This window comes from Eleutherodactylus coqui, chromosome 2 (genome assembly GCF_035609145.1).
Source record: "Eleutherodactylus coqui strain aEleCoq1 chromosome 2, aEleCoq1.hap1, whole genome shotgun sequence".
NCBI classification, from domain to species: domain Eukaryota; kingdom Metazoa; phylum Chordata; class Amphibia; order Anura; family Eleutherodactylidae; genus Eleutherodactylus; species Eleutherodactylus coqui.
The window spans coordinates 179,636,196-179,655,278 of record NC_089838.1 but is presented as its reverse complement, the minus strand read 5'-3'; the positions used below and the strand labels follow the sequence as shown (position 1 = coordinate 179,655,278).

The 19,083-nt window shown below is 46.7% G+C and overlaps 1 protein-coding gene across 1 annotated transcript in view; it reads left to right on the top strand.

Moving 5' to 3' along the window:
* CACNA2D1 (calcium voltage-gated channel auxiliary subunit alpha2delta 1) overlaps positions 1-19,083 on the top strand; it is a 640,389-nt gene that overhangs the window by 432,152 nt on the left and 189,154 nt on the right. The window lies entirely within an intron of this gene.

Below are 19,083 nucleotides of genomic sequence, written 5' to 3'. Positions count from 1 at the left end.
TACAGAAGTTATAAAAAGTTTTATACTTACCTGCTCCGTTGCTGGCGTCCTCGTTCCCATGGAGCCGACTAATTTTCGCCCTCCGATGGCCAAATTAGCCGCGCTTGCGCAGTCCAGGTCTTCTCCTGTTCTCTATGGGGCTCCGTGTAGCTCTGTGTAGCTCCGCCCCGTCACGTGCCGATTCCAGCCAATCAGGAGGCTGGAATCGGCAATGGACCGCACAGAAGAGCTGCGGTCCACGGAGGAAGAGGTTCCCGGCGGCCATCTTCACCGGTAAGTATAGAAGTCACCGGAGCGTGGGGATTAAGGTAAGCGCTCCGGTAAGCTTTCTTTAGGTCCCTGCATTGGGGTTGTCTCGCGCCGAACGCGGGGGGGGGTTGAAAAAAAAAAAAACCCGTTTCGGCGCGGGACAACCCCTTTAAGATCTGATGGAGAAAAAGAATGTCATTTTCAGAATCTATGACCCCAAAATATTCCCAAAAGTTCTAGCATCTCAGTCACCAAAAATTGTGTTCCCCTGTGTAATCATTCTGTGCAAAATGGCCCTCAAACATGCAGGTTGTTAATCCAAACACGGGGGAGACTTAAAAAGAGAGAATTATTAGTCTTTTTCTTATACCATACTATGCTATACTTTTGAATTCTTTTTGGATCCATTTCTGATTTATTTTTACAAGGCATATGCTTTTTTATTCTCGGTATGTATTTTGGATTTTTTGTGTGAAAGTCATTAACGGGGGCTACGTGTAATCTTTTCAATGGACACCGTCTATACTTCTATGTTCATATTCAATCAAGCATGTCTCTGAGATGAAACGTAGAGGAAAAAGAAAAGCCAGGCATGGTTACTAGAGCCTTTTACACTGAACTATTATTGTTCATGTTTTCACTGGATCACGCAAATCTATGGTAACTGGGAGAGGGGAATTAGCATGTTAGAGGTAGCTGGATTGGTGCCCACATCCTCCAAAGCCTTCACTTGGCAACTCCTTCAAATAAAGGGTCAGTCTTCTAGAGCAGTGGGACCATAAAACTCTCTGGCTGAGGACATGGTGATGGTGATCTCAATAAAATAGTTTAAGAGGTGCCTGGATGCCCTTCATGAGCGATACAATATTACATATATTAAATTCAAAAGGGTTGTTAATCTAGGGATTATTCAGATTGGAATCAGGAAGGAATTTTTTACCTTAACTGGGGAAAATTGGCTTCTTCCTCTGGATCAACATTGGGGGTTAATAGGCTTAACTAGTCAACTGCTACGCGTCAAATCTTTGATGATCTGAACAGCTGTGCCACAGCTGAAGAGAGTTTACATAACCTACGACAAGGGCGATGTTCCATTGCAGAGTATACAGTAGAATCTTGTCGCTGGGAGAATGATACCACGTGGAATCCAGCTGCACAATAGAGCGAATTCCACGGAGGGTTATCTGAGTGGGTAAAGGATGAATTTGCCAGAGGGAAGACTCATAACCTGGAAGACTTCACTCAGCTGTGCATCTGGATTGACTAGAGACTTTCCGAGCGAAGAAAAGAGAGACTGCGGGATTTGGGCACCAGCACCCCTTATTCCTTTAGTCAATCCACATTGAGTCCTCTGCCAAGGACTGAAGTCGCACTAGAAATAATGCAGCTCATTGTCATCCACAAACCCCTTTCCACCGCTGAAAAAGAAAGACGCCGTGCTGATAATCTGTGCCTTTATTGTGGAAACTCGGGGTATTATGCTTTAAACTGCCCAAACAAGTTCCAAAGAACTCTTACTTTAGCCAACATCAAGGCCACAACCAATCTAGCTGTCACGAAACAAGAAGATGTCACCAGACACACCTTTGCCCTGGTAATTCAAGATGGTGTGCAAACCCTTTCCTCTTTCCACCATTTGTCCTCCCAATAGAGATCTTAGTAGTAATCAGAAGACGCAGCGTTCAGCGATGTTGGATTCAGGAGCAGGAGGAAACTTTATGGATTTAAAATTCGCTCATGACAAAAACATTGGCACGAGACTTAAGCCCATACCAATTGATATGGAAACCATGGATGTGTCACCCTTGTCCTTAGGGCATGTCACACAGGAGACGGTCAAACTAGAGCTTGCAGGAAACCTGACCATCAAGAAATGATCAGCTTCCAGCTCATCTCATCCTCTTGCTTACCGGTGATTCTTGGGATTTCTTGGTCCTCTACCTACAATCCCTCTATCATCTGGGGACCAAGGACCATTGCTTTCCATTCAGAAATATGTATAGAGAATTGCCAGATAGCAAGACCTCGAGGATGGTCAACAGGACTTTGAGAAATTACCAGTTCATTACCAAATGTTCAGAGAAACCCACGCAGCAAGAAGAAAGCTGACCAGCGGCTGCCTCATTGGCAATATGACTGTCCTAATGATCTGCTCTCTGGATCTTTTATTCAATTTGGGTGTATCTACAACTTTGCAGAATCAGAGTTCGAGTCCCTCGGGAACAATTGTATGAAAATCTAAAAGAGGGCTTCAACCGACCCTCTTCCTTACAAAGGAGTTTCACCAAAGGTACGCAAGAAAGCGAGCCCCTGGGATGTCTGGAGGCCGTTCTGTAAGAGGGGGTGCTACTGTCAGGATTTCAACCTGCAACCTCCTGCACCCTGAGTGGCAACCCTTCATACTGAGCTATTCAGCATGCTGGATAACTGCCTCTGATTCTTAGTCTTATTTTACTTGTCCTTGTCTCTTGTTCCTGGTTCCGTGTCTTCCCTGTCTAGCTCATTCCATGTCTTGTTCCTTCCCAAATTAGCCCTCTATATAAACCTGGTGCTGCCACTCCCTCTTTGCATGATTTTTCTGCCTCACAGCACTATTTGACTATGCTTCCACATCATTCATTGTACTGCAACTGTAACTACCTGCTGATGACCTCCAACTTCGTCCTGACTACTCTCTGGTCCCACACGCCTACTAGACCCGTGGCTCCTATCCAGCGCTAGTAAGACATTACAATGAGTGATAGTCACTGGGATGACTGTTGGGTGTTTAAGCACCTGACATTCGTCCCATGTAAAAGAACCATTAAAGATACAAACCTGAAGGATCCATGTGGGCAGTTGACAGTCATATGAACTTCATGGGACTTAGTACTGCATGGCTAACAGGGAATAGATTTTTATTGTGTATGAAACTGAATGCTGCAGCAATGAGAAACACAATTCTAAGGAGAGGCATTTATAACCTATTTTTTATGGGGTGTAATTTGAAGACTCTGAATGCAAAATTCGTAACTCGGCCCTCCACCTACCATGACACATTTATACTATGATGCTTGAAGGAAATTATATGCCATTCCCCTCTTCAAACACCAGGCCTGCGTGTATATTCAACTTCTGCATGCTTTATAACTACTGCCCTGATAGTTATGAATTTTCTGTTCTGTCACTGCTGTAGTTTGAGAATTAATGAACAAGCACAGAGAATTCAACAAGAATTTTATGAAAGGGAGATACATATTAGCAGATGTGCTGTACAGTGCTTTTTTGTTTGTTTTTAACTAGCCTTCTTTTTATCTTCTTGGTTTGCTCATGACTCAAGGGATGGTGAACAAACAGTGTAACATTTTAGTTATGGAAAAAAATCAATATTAAAAGCTTTGCTATTCTAAAAGCTACTAGCTTTTTACAGCAGGGTCTGGCTTTTTCTCATGTAAAACAGGACTATCTGTAGAATCAAAAATAAATCACAATGTAAAAAACAAACAATTGCATTGCCCTACTTATGATTCTTCTAGATATTTCATGATGTTCTGTTTTATGTAATACAGAGGACATGGACAGTAAAGTATTGCTGATTCTATGAGGGAATTTTTACTTTTTCTGGTCAGTGTGCAACATTTTGATGAAGATTAAAAGGTTTCCTGATAACAAACAGTAAAAACCATTCTATTGGACTTTTATTGGACATTTTAGGGCACATTCAAGCTAGTGAATTTTGAAACTCTCAGTTTTTAGTTTTTTTTATGTTTTTTTTTTCACAATGGTCACCAATAAAGATGAGCGAACGTGTCCGTTACGGACACATCCGCACCCGGACACCGGCTTTGCCGAACACTGCAGTGTTCGCGCGTAAAGGTCCGGGTGCCGCCGGGGGGCGGGGAGATGCGCGGCGGCGCGGGCGGCAGTAGCGGGGAACAGGGGGGAGCCCTCTCTCTCTCCCTCTCCCCCCCCACTCCCCGCCGCACCCCCCCCCCCCCCGCGCTGCCACGGCGGCCCCCGAACTTTTTCGCCCGAACACTGAAGTGTTCGCAAAGTTCGGTGTTCGGGCGAAAAAGGGGCGGGGCCGAACGTGTTCGCTCATCTCTAGTCACCAAGTATTCACAATAGGTTGACACTTCCTGTTTTGCAGAGATCACTTCTCAGAAGTCATCTCATTGTTAACACAAATAGAATTACGGGAGGCAACACCTACAGATGCAACACATCTAAATATGAAAATTGTGGCATGCTATGTAGGTAATGTGTACCCGCACTATTTGTAGCCTGGCAAGCAATAAAATAAAAGGGTCTACATAATTACTGTACAGCATCAAATAAATGTTTGGTGCAGATTAAGTGTGTCAAAAATTCATTTGGTACATATTGCATCTGTATATTTTAAAGCTGGACACAGGTAGCACACTGACAATGAGTATGGATGCTTATCACGTCTTCCTCTATTTCCTACATAATAACCTCTGCACATTTCAAAGTGCGCGCCAACAAGCCTGTGCCATAGAAGTGAATCATTTTCTGCCTTAAGCCCCATTTACACGCAAAGATTATCACTCAAAATTTGTTCAAACCATGCCCGTTCGGCGTGATTACGTCAGGTTTCAGGAGGAGGAGCAGGAGGAGGAGGATGAATATTATACACAGATTGATGAAGCTAAAAGGTCCACGTTTTTGATGGTGAAAGAGAACAATGCTTCCATCCGCGGGTGCAGCCTACGTATTGTTTAGGTATCGCTGCTGTCCGCTGGTGGAGAAGAGAAGTCTGGGGAAATCCAGGCTTTGTTCATCTTGATGAGTGTAAGCCTGTCGGCACTGTCGGTTGACAGGCGGATACGCTTATCTGTGATGATTCCCCCAGCCGCACTAAACACCCTCTCTGACAAGACGCTAGCCGCAGGACAAGCAAGCACCTCCAAGGCATACAGCGCGAGTTCAGGCCACGTGTCCAGCTTCGACACCCAGTAGTTGTAGGGGGCAGAGGCGTCACGGAGGACGGTCGTGCGATCGGCTACGTACTCCCTCACCATCCTTTTACAGTGCTCCCGCCGACTCAGCCTTGACTGGGGAGCGGTGACACAGTCTTGCTGGGGAGCCAGAAAGCTGTCAAAGGCCTTAGAGAGTGTTCCCCTGCCTGTGCTGTACATGCTGCCTGATCTCTGCGCCTCCCCTGCTACCTGGCCCTCGGAACTGCGCCTTCGGCCACTAGCGCTGTCGGATGGGAATTTTACCATCAGTTTGTCCGCCAGGGTCCTGTGGTATAGCATCACTCTCGAACCCCTTTCCTCTTCGGGTATGAGAGTGGAAAGGTTCTCCTTATACTGTGGGTCGAGCAGTGTGTACACCCAGTAATCCGTAGTGGCCAGAATGCGTGTAACACGAGGGTCACGAGAAAGGCATCCTAACATGAAGTCAGCCATGTGTGCCAGGGTACCTGTACGCAACACATGGCTGTCCACACTAGGAAGATCACTTTCAGGATCCTCCTCCTCCTCCTCCTCAGGCCATACACGCTGAAAGGATGACAGGCAAGCAGCATGGGTACCCTCAGCATTGGGCCAAACTGTCTCTTCCCCCTCCTCCTCATCCTCCTCATGCTCCTCCTCCTCCTCCTCAACGCGCTGAGATATAGACAGGAGGGTGCTCTGACTATCCAGCGACATACTGTCTTCCCCCGCCTCTGTTTCCGAGCGCAAAGCGTCTGCCTTTATGCTTTGCAGGGAACTTCTCAAGAGGCATAGCAGAGGAATGGTGACGCTAATGATTGCAGCATCGCCGCTCACCATCTGGGTAGACTCCTCAAAGTTTCCAAGGACCTGGCAGATGTCTGACAACCAGGCCCACTCTTCTGTAAAGAATTGAGGAGGCTGACTCCCACTACGCCGCCCATGTTGGAGTTGGTATTCCACTATAGCTCTACGCTGCTCATAGAGCCTGGCCAACATGTGGAGCGTAGAGTTCCACCGTGGGGGCACGTCGCACAGCAGTCGGTGCACTGGCAGATGAAAGCGATGTTGCAGGGTGCGCAGGGTGGCAGCGTCCGTGTGGGACTTGCGGAAATGTGCGCAGAGCCGGCGCACCTCTCCGGGCAGGTCTGACAAGCGTGGGTAGCTTTTCAGAAAGCGCTGAACCACCAAATTAAAGACGTGGGCCAGGCATGGCACGTGCGTGAGGCTGCCGAGCTGCAGAGCCGCCACCAGGTTACGGCCGTTGTCACACGCGACCATGCCCGGTTGGAGGCTCAGTGGCGCAAGCCAGCGGTCGGTCTGCTCTGTCAGACCCTGCAGCAGTTCATGGGCCGTGAGCCTCTTCTCTCCTAAGCTGAGTAGTTTCAGCACGGCCTGCTGACGCTTGCCCACCGCTGTGCTGCCACGCCGCGCGACACCGACTGTTGGCGACATGCTGCTGCTGACACATCTTGATTGCGAGACAGAGGTTGCGTAGGAGGAGGAGGGTGGTTTAGTGGAGGAAGCATACACCGCCGCAGATACCACCACCTAGCTGGGGCCCGCAATTCTGGGGGTGGGTAGGACGTGAGCGGTCCCAGGCTCTGACTCTGTCCCAGCCTCCACTAAATTCACCCAATGTGCCGTCAGGGGGATATAGTGGCCCTGCCCGCCTGTGCTTGTCCACGTGTCCGTTGTTAAGTGAACCTTGCCAGTATCAGCGTTGGTGAGGGCGCGTACAATGTTGCGGGAGACGTGGTCGTGCAGGGCTGGGACGGCACATTGGGAAAAGTAGTGGCGACTGGGAACTGAGTAGCGCGGTGTCGCCGCCGCCTTCATACTTTTGAAAGCCTCCGTTTCCACAACCCTATACGGCAGCATCTCCAGGCTGATAAATTTGGCTATGTGCACGTTTAACGCTTGAGCGTGCGGGTGCGTGGCGGCGTACTTGTGCTTGCGCTCCAACACTTGCGCTAGCGATGGCTGGACGGTGCGCTGAGAGACATTGGTGGATGGGGCCGAGCACAGCAGAGGTGAGGGTGTGGGTGCAGGCCAGGAGACGGTAGTGCCTGTGTCCTGAGAGGGGGGTTGGATCTCAGTGGCAGGTTGGGGCACAGGGGGAGAGGCAGCGGTGCAAACCGGAGGCGGTGAACGGCCTTCGTCCCACCTTGTGGGGTGCTTGGCCATCATATGTCTGCGCATGCTGGTGGTGGTGAGGCTGGTGGTGGTGGCTCCCCGGCTGATCTTGGCGCGACAAAGGTTGCACACCACTGTTCGTCGGTCATCTGCACTCTCAGTGAAAAACTGCCAGACCTTTGAGCACCTCGGCCTCTGCAGGGTGGCATGGCACGAGGGGGCGCTTTGGGAAACAGTTGGTGGATTATTCGGTCTGGCCCTGCCTCTACCCCTGGACACCACACTGCCTCTTCCAACCTGCCCTGCTGCTGCACTTGCCTCCCCCTCTGAAGACCTGTCCTCAGTAGGCGTAGCAAGCCAGGTGGGGTCAGTCACCTCATTGTCCTGCTGCTCTTCCTCAGAATCCTCTGTGCGCTCCTCCCTCGTACTTACTCCAATTACTACTACCTGAGTGATAGACAATTGTGTCTCATCGTCATCGTCCTCCTCACCCACTGAAAGCTCTTGAGACAGTTGCCGGAAGTCCCCAGCCTCATCTCCCGGACCCCGGGAACTTTCCAAAGGTTGGGCATCGGTCACGACAAACTCCTCCGGTGGGAGAGGAACCATTGCTGGCCATTCTGGGTAGGGGCCCGGGAACAGTTCCTGGGAGTCTGCCTGCTCCTCAGAATGTGTCATTGTAATGGAGTGAGGAGGCTGGGAGGAAGGAGGAGCAGCAGCCAGAGGATTCAGAGTTGCAGCAGTGGACGGCGCAGAATTCTGGGTGGTCGATAGATTGCTGGATGCACTTTCTGCCATCCACGACAGGACCTGCTCACACTGCTCATTTTCTAGTAAAGGTCTACCGCGTGGACCCATTAATTGTGAGATGAATGTGGGGACGCCAGAAACGTGCCTCTCCCCTAATCCCGCAGCAGTCGGCTGCAATACACCTGGATCAGGAGCTCGGCCTGTGCCCACACCCTGACTTGGGCCTCCGCGTCCTCGCCCGCGTCCACGTCCTCTAGGCCTACCCTACCCCTCAGCATGCTGTATTACCAGTAATGCAGAAACAGAACGCTGTAATTAAATGTGCCGCTTATTGGCCTGTGGTTGGAGGCTGACTTCCCTTACGGAACGCACAGCACAGCCAGGAAACAATTTGCGCACGCCTGTAGTGAGACGTAGGTGCGTATGACTGAGCTAGTGGAATTCACAGCGCAGAAGCAGTCAAGTGGCCAAAGGCCAGTAGTAGGCCTTAAGTATTTTGCTTCTATTTTTTTTAAATGCTGAGCTGATACAGCAGACAGATACTGTAGGCAGCGTATAATACTATAATATCAGTGTACGTTCATTTCTGCATCATCCTACTCCAAGCTGAACTGCTATCTCCCTCTGCTTAAATCCTCTGTGCTGCTTGCTTGCTGTGAATTGTGTATTTTGCATTTCATCTGTTTGCATCGGTACGTTCATTTCTGCATCATCCTACTCCAAGCTGAACTGCTATCTCCCTCTGCTTAAATCCTCTGTGCTGCTTGCTTGCTGTGAATTGTGTATTTTGCATTTCATCTGTTTGCATCGGTACGTTCATTTCTGCATCATCCTACTCCAAGCTGAACTGCTATCTCCCTCTGCTTAAATCCTCTGTGCTGCTTGCTTGCTGTGAATTGTGTATTTTGCATTTCATCTGTTTGCATCGGTACGTTCATTTCTGCATCATCCTACTCCAAGCTGAACTGCTATCTCCCTCTGCTTAAATCCTCTGTGCTGCTTGCTTGCTGTGAATTGTGTATTTTGCATTTCATCTGTTTGCATCGGTACGTTCATTTCTGCATCATCCTACTCCAAGCTGAACTGCTATCTCCCTCTGCTTAAATCCTCTGTGCTGTTTGCTTGCTGTGAATTGTGTATTTTGCATTTCATCTGTTTGCATCGGTACGTTCATTTCTGCATCATCCTACTCCAAGCTGAACTGCTATCTCCCTCTGCTTAAATCCTCTGTGCTGCTTGCTTGCTGTGAATTGTGTATTTTGCATTTCATCTGTTTGCATCGGTACGTTCATTTCTGCATCATCCTACTCCAAGCTGAACTGCTATCTCCCTCTGCTTAAATCCTCTGTGCTGCTTGCTTGCTGTGAATTGTGTATTTTGCATTTCATCTGTTTGCATCGGTAAATGAAACTTTACTTTTAGTCATTTCTGCCATCCACCTCCCCCAAATGGCATCTTTCACCCATCCTTGCTGAGATGCTTTCCTTATCTAAGGAGAGCAATAAATTTCACCCCCCCCCCTTTTTGGTCATTAGGTTTGCAATGCTAAAGTCAGCTGGCCAGTCAATTGGAACCTGATTAGCCACTCCCAGCTGTTTCCTAGTCATACCTTAAACTTTTACTATAATATCAGTGTAAGCATGCATGCCACGCGGGTGGCTGCCACGCGAATATAATGCTGTTATGAAGTATGCTGTAGAAAGTATGAGACAGTTTGACCATGGCAGTTCGACCAGGTAGGCCACAAACTCTGCCTACATACTTTGCACTTCAAAGCTATCGCTAATGCTGTCACCTCTGTTCTCATTCTTGCTCTCAGTTTCAGAACTTCTTTCACGTGCCCACCTCTGGGGCACTCTATACACATTAGCCCCTCTCTCCTGTCCTCGCCTATGCACAGCTCTCATGCACTCTTTACCTTCTTGCTTAGCCTCAAACCCCCTAGTGCCACTAACAAAAATAACAGCCGCCCTCATAAATCTCCTAGCCATCTGCTAACCCTCTCTATCCTGCTGCTACTAGCTGCTGGGGATATCTCTCCCAATCCTGGCCCACCCTCCACTGCTCCTAGCTATTACCCCATACCGGGCTCACTAATAAAATCCCCAAGCCCAACTGATAGCCCATGCATAGCCTCCCCTGACTCCTTTAAATGTGCCCTCTGGAACTGCCAGTCAGCATGTAATAAACTGCCCACCATCCATGACTTTTTTACTGCTAAATCTTTAAACCTGCTAGCTCTAACAGAAACGTGGATCCAGCAGTCTGACACGGCCTCCCCTGCTGCATTGTCTTACAATGGCCTGCAGTTCTCCCATACCCCGAGACCAGATGACAGGCGTGGCGGAGGAGTAGGTGCTCTTCTTTCCCCGAAATGCACCTACCAGGTCATCCCCCCTGTACCCTCACTCACTTTTCCATCATTTGAGGTACATATGCTACGGCTTTTCCGCCCGCTGTCCATGCGAGTAGCAGTTATCTATCGCCCCCCAGGTGCTCCTCGCCTGTTTTTGGACCACTTTGCTGCCTGGCTCCCCCACTTCCTATCCTGTGAAATTCCAACCCTCATCTTAGGTGATTTTAACATCCCCACTAATGACCCTATGTCCCCTTCTGCCTCTAAGCTTCTTTCACTCACCTCCTCCCTTGGTCTCTCTCAACTCACAGCCTCTCCCACTCACAGGGATGGCAACACTCTTGATCTAGTCTTCTTCCGTCTCTGCTCTGTTTCCAACTTCACTAACTCCCCTCTCCCACTCTCGGATCATAACTTCCTCTCTTTCTCTGTCACGCTCCCTACCATCTCTCCAGACCCACTTACCTACAGTACCTACAGGAACCTTAAGGCCATTCACACCCAGGACTTTGCTGAATCCCTACAGTCCTCTCTGTCCCCCATCTCTCTCCTCTCCTGCCCCAACCTGGCTGCCGCTCACTACAACACCGCTCTCAAACATGCCCTGGATGAAGCAGCGCCCCCCAGAACCCGAGCCATTCGATGTAGAACACGGCAACCCTGGCTCACACCTCATACACGCTTCATCCGGCGGTGCTCTAGAAGTGCTGAACGGCTGTGGAGGAAATCGCAAACGGCACCAAACTTCCTCCACTACAAATTCATGCTCAGAACCTACAACCTCGCCCTCCACCATGCCAAACAAGTCTACTTCACCTCTCTAGTCTCCTCATTATCGCACAACCCTAAACGGCTCTTTGATACTTTTCACTCCCTTCTCAGCCCAAAACCGCAGCCCCCAGTGACGGATCTCAGTGCTGAAGAGTTGGCTGCTTACTTCAAAAAGAAAATAGACGACATCCGTCAGGAAATAACTTCCCAATCCCAGACTAGCCCTGACCCTAGTCCTGTCAGCACTGCATCTAGCTCCTGCTCACTGTCTGTACTCAGACCAGCGACAGAGGAAGAAGTCTCCAAATTGCTCTTCTCTGCTCGCCCCACCACCTGCGCTAGCGACCCTCTCCCCTCACACCTCCTCCGTTCCTTCTCCCCAGTGGTCATCTCCCATCTCACCACTATATTCAACCTCTCTCTGACCTCTGGCATCTTTCCCTCTTCTTTCAAACACGCCATCATATCCCCACTGCTAAAGAAACCGACTCTGGACGCGACTGATGCTGCCAACTACAGACCCATCTCAAACCTCCCCTTCATCTCCAAACTACTAGAACGCCTAGTTTACTCCCGCCTTGTAAGCTATTTATCAGAGAACTCTCTCCTAGACCCCCTACAGTCTGGCTTCCGACCTCAACACTCGACAGAAACTGCCCTTACTAGGGTATCCAATGACCTACTGACAGCCAAATCGAGGGGCGATTACTCCCTACTGATCCTCCTCGACCTTTCTGCAGCGTTTGACACTGTTGACCACAAACTCCTCCTCAGTATGCTACGCTCCATTGGCCTAAAGGACACTGCCCTCTCCTGGTTCTCCTCTTACCTATCTGACCGCTCTTTCAGTGTCTCCTTTGCTGGCTCTACCTCCCCTCCTCTTCCCCTTGCTGTTGGGGTCCCCCAGGGCTCGGTCCTTGGCCCCCTTCTCTTCTCTATCTACACAGCCCCTATTGGACAAACCATCAGGAGTTTTGGCCTCAAATACCACCTGTACGCTGATGACACCCAGCTATACACCTCTGCCCGTGACATCTCTGCACCCTTCCTCCAAAACATCACTAACTGTCTGTCCGCTGTCTCTAACACCATGTCCTCTCTCTACCTAAAACTAAACCTCTCTAAAACTGACTTACTGGTATTTCCACCCTCCACTAACCTACCTCCTCCTGACATCTCCATCTCAGTGTGTGGCGCCACCATAACTCCTAGACAACACGCCCGCTGCCTTGGGGTCATATTTGACTCTGATCTCTCTTTTGCCCCCTACATCCAATCTCTGGCCCGAACCTGTCAGCTGCACCTCAAGAACATCGCAAGAATCCGCTCTTTTCTCACTGTGGAGACGTTAAAAACGCTTATTGTCGCCCTCATCCACTCCCGGCTCGATTATTGCAACTCGTTGCTGATCGGCCTCCCCTGCACCAGACTCTACCCTCTCCAGTCCATCCTGAATGCGGCAGCCAGGCTCATCTTCCTGTCCAGCCGCTACTCGGACGCCTCTGTCCTGTGCCGGTCACTGCACTGGCTGCCCGTTAAATACAGAATTCAATTCAAACTCGCTACCTTCATCCACAAAGCCCTCCACAGTGCAGTGCCCCCCTATATCGCCTCCCTCATCTCAATCCATCAACCAGCCCGGGCTCTCCGCTCTGCTAATGAAACCAGACTGAGCGCCCCTTTAATTCGAACTTCTCATTCCCGCCTCCAAGACTTCTCCAGAGCAGCACCGGTCCTCTGGAACGCACTACCAAAGGCTACCCGAGCAATCCAGGACTCGCAGAACTTCAGGCGTGCTCTAAAAACGCACCTCTTCAGGGAGGCATACCGCATTCCCTAAACAAACCTCTCTGTACTCCGCCTGATAACATGCTCCCTGACCTACTGACTGCAATCCCTGCTAGCCATCATAAACCGCTCCTGCAGTCACACCGTTTCTGCCGTCACACGGCTAAATGTCTGACCATTGTCTATGTGTATAGCATCGCTCACTCTCCACCTCGCCATACCGTGCACATCTCCAGCCCCTTTACCCTCTGTATCACCCCATTACTTGTAGTATGTAAGCTCGTTGGAGCAGGACCCTCACCCCTATTGTTTCCATCAACTGATTACTATATGTAACCGTGGTTCTGTAATGTTTGTATTTTGTCTTTCTGTATTCCCCCCTGTCTATGTAAGCGCTGCGGAATATGTTGGCGCTATACAAATAAAGATTATTATTATTATTATTATTAATATTATGTATACTCTTTCCCTCTGGCGGGATGACGGCAATCATGTAACAGAGACAGCAGATCCAGGAAACAATTTTGCGCAAGCCTGCTGTAACGCTTAGCTGCGTATTAATTAGGACTACTACCCCCAGCAGATAGATACTGTAGGCAGCGTATAATATTATGTATACTCTTTCCCTCTGGCGGGATGACGGCGATAATGTAACAGAGACAGCAGATCCAGGAAACAATTCTGCGCAAGCCTGCTGTAACGCTTACCTGCGTATTAATTAGGACTACTACCCCCAGCAGATAGATACTTTAGGCAGCGTATAATATTATGTATACTGTTTGCCTCTGGCGGGATGACGGCGATCATGTAACAGAGACAGCAAATCCAGGAAACAATTTTGCGCAAGCCTGCTGTAACGCTTAGCTGCATATTAATTAGGACTACTACCCCCAGCAGATAGATACTGTAGGCAGCGTATAATATTATGTATACTCTTTCCCTCTGGTGGGATGACAGCGCTGATGTAACAGAGACAGCAGATCCAAGAAACAATTTTGCGCACGCCTGCTGTAACGCTTAGCTGCGTATTAATTAGGACTAGTACCCCCAGCAGACACGCAGTAAACTGAAGACGGTCACAGGCAGCCCAAATATAGTATTTTTCCCAATTTTTTGGAAAAAGCCCACTGCCTATATAGCCTGAATATCTCTTTCCCTGCCTCACCAGTACTGGCCCTATACTCTGTACAATGACTGCAGACTGCGGACGCAATGCTCTGCACGGCCGATATACAAAAAAAATAAATTGTGCAACACTGCTAAAAGCAGCCTCAACAGTACTGCACACGGTCAGATGTGGCCCTAAGAAGGACTGTTGGGGTTCTTGAAGCCTAAAATCACTCCTAACACTCTCCCTATAACAGCTTCAGCATCAGCAGCACTTTCCCTGAGCTATGTCAGAATGCATCTGTGGCGAGCCGTGGGAGGGGCCGATTTATATACTCGGGTGACACCTGATCTCGCCAGCCACTCACTGCAAGGGGGTGGTATAGGGCTTGAACGTCGCAGGGGGAAGTTGTAATGCCTTCCCTGTCTTTCTATTGGCCAGAAAAGCGCGCTAACGTCTCAGAGATGAAAGTGAAAGTAACTCGAACATCGCGTGGTGCTCGCCTCTAGTAACGAGCATCTCGAACACGCTAATACTCGAACGAGTATCAAGCTCGGACGAGTACGTTCGCTCATCTCTAAAAATAAAGTTTGTTTCAGTATAGACTTCAATAAGAAAAGACAAAATAATGTCAGACATTTCCTTTACCTGTCTATTTCTAACGCGTTACTGAGAGCCATGGGTTGTTTGAGGCACTGTTCATCAATTCTGGTCTTCAAGTGCCCCTTACAGGTCGTATTTGCAGGATTTCTTTCAGCATTGCATTTATAATATATTGATTATCAGTGTATCATGAATTGTCATGGGGAGCCCACTTTGGAATATCCTCAAAGCATGCCTCTTGGGGGTGCTAGAAGAGAAAAGTTGTGAATCACTGCTCTAAAGTGCTTGACATGTACTGCATTTACAAAGACATGTCAGGAAAATAGAGTGCAAAATAGGGTTTCAAGGGATTCAACTTACTAATATATTTTCTGCTAAAATGCAGCTCTCATTGATCTTGGGAATTATCACCATATGTAAGATAGTTTTTATTTGCAATACTTTTACCTTGCAGTGCAAAATATACATATTCTAAATGGTCAGTCATTTTACTGTCATGTTTATTATTGTATAGAACTACTTAAAATATCTCCAATAGTGTGCAAATTATTAAGAACATTGGTTAGGGAACTCTCAGAAGTGCTTTGCTTTAGCTTTTTTCTCCAACAGTATACTGAATCCCTACTGCTTTCAAAAAACTGCTGCACTTTGCAAACTAGAGTCAGTAATACAATTAAATAAACATCTCTTGATTAGGATACATTACTATAAATGAATCCAATATTACATTACATCCAATTTATGCAATCCATGTACTGCTAACTGGCGTAATGGCTCACACCATTATGAACGAGTGTCCAGAGGGATTACAATTAGCAAGTCAGAAAGCATGTTTGGCTTAAGGGTGAAATAGGTGCAAAGGGGTCATTTCAAGTATTAATATTACTAAAGATCATTCTTAATTGTAGTTGTAATATCTGTAATAACTATTAATCAATACTGAATGCAGCATATTTTTCTCCATTAGCAATTAATTGCTAAAAGACTAATTTGTCTTTCAAAAGCAAGTGCCTACACAGAGTTTTCTTGTAGCATTCTCCACTTTTCTACCTCATGCATATAACATGCAGCTCAGTATGGCCCAGGCCATAATCTCAAGAAACAAGTTTGCACATGTAAATGTAATGTATTTCTGACGGAACAGTAAGGCTGCCTTCACATATGGCAAAAAAGCTGCAACATTTCTGCTGTTGAAATCTGCGGAAATTCTACAGAAATTACAGTACAAGCTATGTGGAGGAGATTTCTAAAATCTTTTTCACATGGTGCAAAGGTTTTCGAGAACCAATGAGCATTAAATGGGAGGGAATTGTTTAAAAAAGGCCAGAGGTAATTAGGGTTTGGTGGCATGCGCTCGCCAAACAAGTGCAGATCTTCCTGCAAAGGTGTTGTCTAGTCGTCGAAAGACAACAATTACCTGTTTACACCAGAGGATTTTTAGGTGAGCTGAAACAAAGTGACTAGTAGATGAATTCTCACTTGTTACTTGGTTGGTGGTCATGTTTACACGGAACAATCACTTACATTTGCTCTATCAAGCGACTCTTTGGCTTTACGTGGGACAACTATCGTCCACTCTTAGTCTATGATGGTTTTGGGCTGGATTCTATAATTCCAGTGAAGTAAAGTAGTAAAGCTGCAGCACTGAAGGAAATCAAAGAATGAAATAAAAATGTTATGCATTCTTATATAAAGTTCCTCAAAGTCGGAATCTCCTTGTTGTAAACGTTATTGTAGATACACAGAGTACAAAATAACTGCAATGTTTTTGGCTACCTCTGAGCCTTTTTCAAGCACAATTACAGGCTTCTATACTATACGCACAAACGATTTACCAAAATATATGTAACACCAATTAACGCAGTTTGTCCTCCCATTTCCTTCCATGCATCTGTGCATCAATAGATCATGCGTCTACGATTGCTATAATTTTCATCCAATACCTTCTTAATATGTGTTGAATTTGGGTGACTGGCTCATAATCCGTGAGCTCCATGGAGTCCAGGTGACCCCACTTTTCAACTACGCATGTCATTCTTACATTGTCCTACTGCGCTTGTCAATCCTTCTTGAATATACATGTCCCATCTGTTCTTAGCATTCATAGCAACTGGTATCTGGACACTTTGAGAAAGCAATTGGTGAAACTCACGTCGGGCTGGAGGAACGCACTACTGGAGTATCTGTAGTCCTCCTTTTTTATGCATATTGGATTGAATTATTACTTGTATAAGGACTGACTACTTCTATATGTTTTATACCAATGTATTGGTTTGTCTATATATAATATTACCAGTTTGTGTGAATCTGTTTATATGGAAGCTGCATACCATGTTTTTAAAAAATGTTGTAATCTTGAGGTCTAATAAAATTCTGTTGATTATGCTCCTGTGTCTTGTGTGTTGGACATGGAATATTGTGTACACTTTTGGGCACTGATACTCAAGAAGGACTTATTGGGGCTTGAGCGGGTACAAAGGCAGGCAACTAAAGTAATAAATGGAATGGATGGACTTAAATACTCAGAGAGGCTATTAAAATTGGGATTATTTAGTTTAGAAAAAAGATGTTTGAAGGGCGACCTAATAACTATAAAAAGAAAAAAATTGAAAAGGTAGGTAGCGAGAGTTGTTTATTACTGAGCATTTCCTATGCATACTAATCTAATAGACATTTATTTATTGCTCTTCTCAACTTGTTTCTTTGATTAATTTTGTTCTTATTTTGCCTAAGATAAGTAATCATTATAATTAATATTAATACAAATAGCTTTGAAAAATATAGTATAATTGTAGTATATATACATAGATGTGGTTCTAGTAAATTACACTGTGCAACACAATTTTTGTAACAGATAAGCAGATAGGTGACTTAAAGTAATTTTAGTGCGCTGAATTCAAATATGATGTCCGTTTTTCCAGTTTTACAGAATAATGTAATCCAATTGCCATTGTACTTTATTTTTTGAAAATATGCCTATACAATTAATCCAGTCGGCTCGCCATTAACCTTGCCTAATAAAAAAAATAACAGAAGTGATTGCGCAACTATTTTGCAATTGCTGTTACACACTGTGTGCTTTCTGAACACTATAAGGGTAGGTTTATGTAACATATAGGGTATGTTTCCACACTGCGGATCATCCACCAGTAAGTTGTGATAATGAACTGTGTTTTTACAGGTCATTGGTTAGACTGGGACTATTTTCCAAAATGTAACAACTATATGACTGAGTGGCACAGATATCTGAACAACCCAGACAATTTCTGCTATGTCTGCAGACAGTTCACAACAAACACAGCTGAGGAAAATAACATCCTCGGTACAGTGTGCCTACCATAAATATTTTGGAATAAAGCTTGGTGACCAAGATAAGAAGTGGGCACCGCCATGTGTGTTATGTAACACTCATCTCACACATTGTCTGAAAGGCAAGAGTACAATGCAATTCGCCATTCTGATGGTATGGTGAGAACAAAGAGACCACCATACTGACTGTTATTTCTGCATTACAAATACCAAAGGTTTCTCCAGTAAACAGAAGTATAAAATTCTGTATCCAGATATACCTTCTACAATAAAACCTGTGCCTTATGGTGCCAGATTACCTATTCCTGATCCCATGGGAGGGTTGCTATTGGCCTATGGTGGTCACTATTACTACTGGGCCAATATAAGGGACACTGTAACTACTTGGGCCACTATGGCTGTCAGTTATCACTGTGGCCACTATGAGGGTCACTATTACTACCGTACTAAGGCCACTGTGGGGGGGTCACTATTACTACTTGAGCTACTACAGGGGTCACTATTGGGGCTCATTCCCATGGACATAAGCGCATTTCAGTCATGCAAATGTGATATGTATTTCCACGACTTAAAATCGCTTATACCCACATTTTTCACCTGCTCTAGTGTGTTTTAAGTGCACAAATACACTGCATATTTGCACATGCAGAAAAGAACGTAGACAGGCTAATTGAAATGGTGTGCAAATAAGCAGGTTTTCTGCATACTCACTGTGTATGTAAAGTCTTACTGGCACTGGATTCGAGCCCAGGTGTTGTAGCCGAGCCAGACTAAAGAGTAGTAGGGAGGAAGCTGGGTCGTTAGCAGGTGGTCATAGTTGCAGTACAGAGGATGAGACAGGAAGCATAGTCAAGTGGAAGCCGGGTCATTAGCAGGTGATCATGGTTGCAGTACAGTTGTTGAGGCAGGAAGCGTAGTCAAGTGGAAGACAGGTCATTAGCAGTTGGTCAAGGTTGCAGTATAGAGGATGAAGCAGGAGCGGAGCTTGATTACAAGTTAGGAGGTCAATAATCACACACTGAGGGAGTGGCAGGGTTAGCCTTATATAGGAAGTGCAATCAAGAACAGGGGCAGGG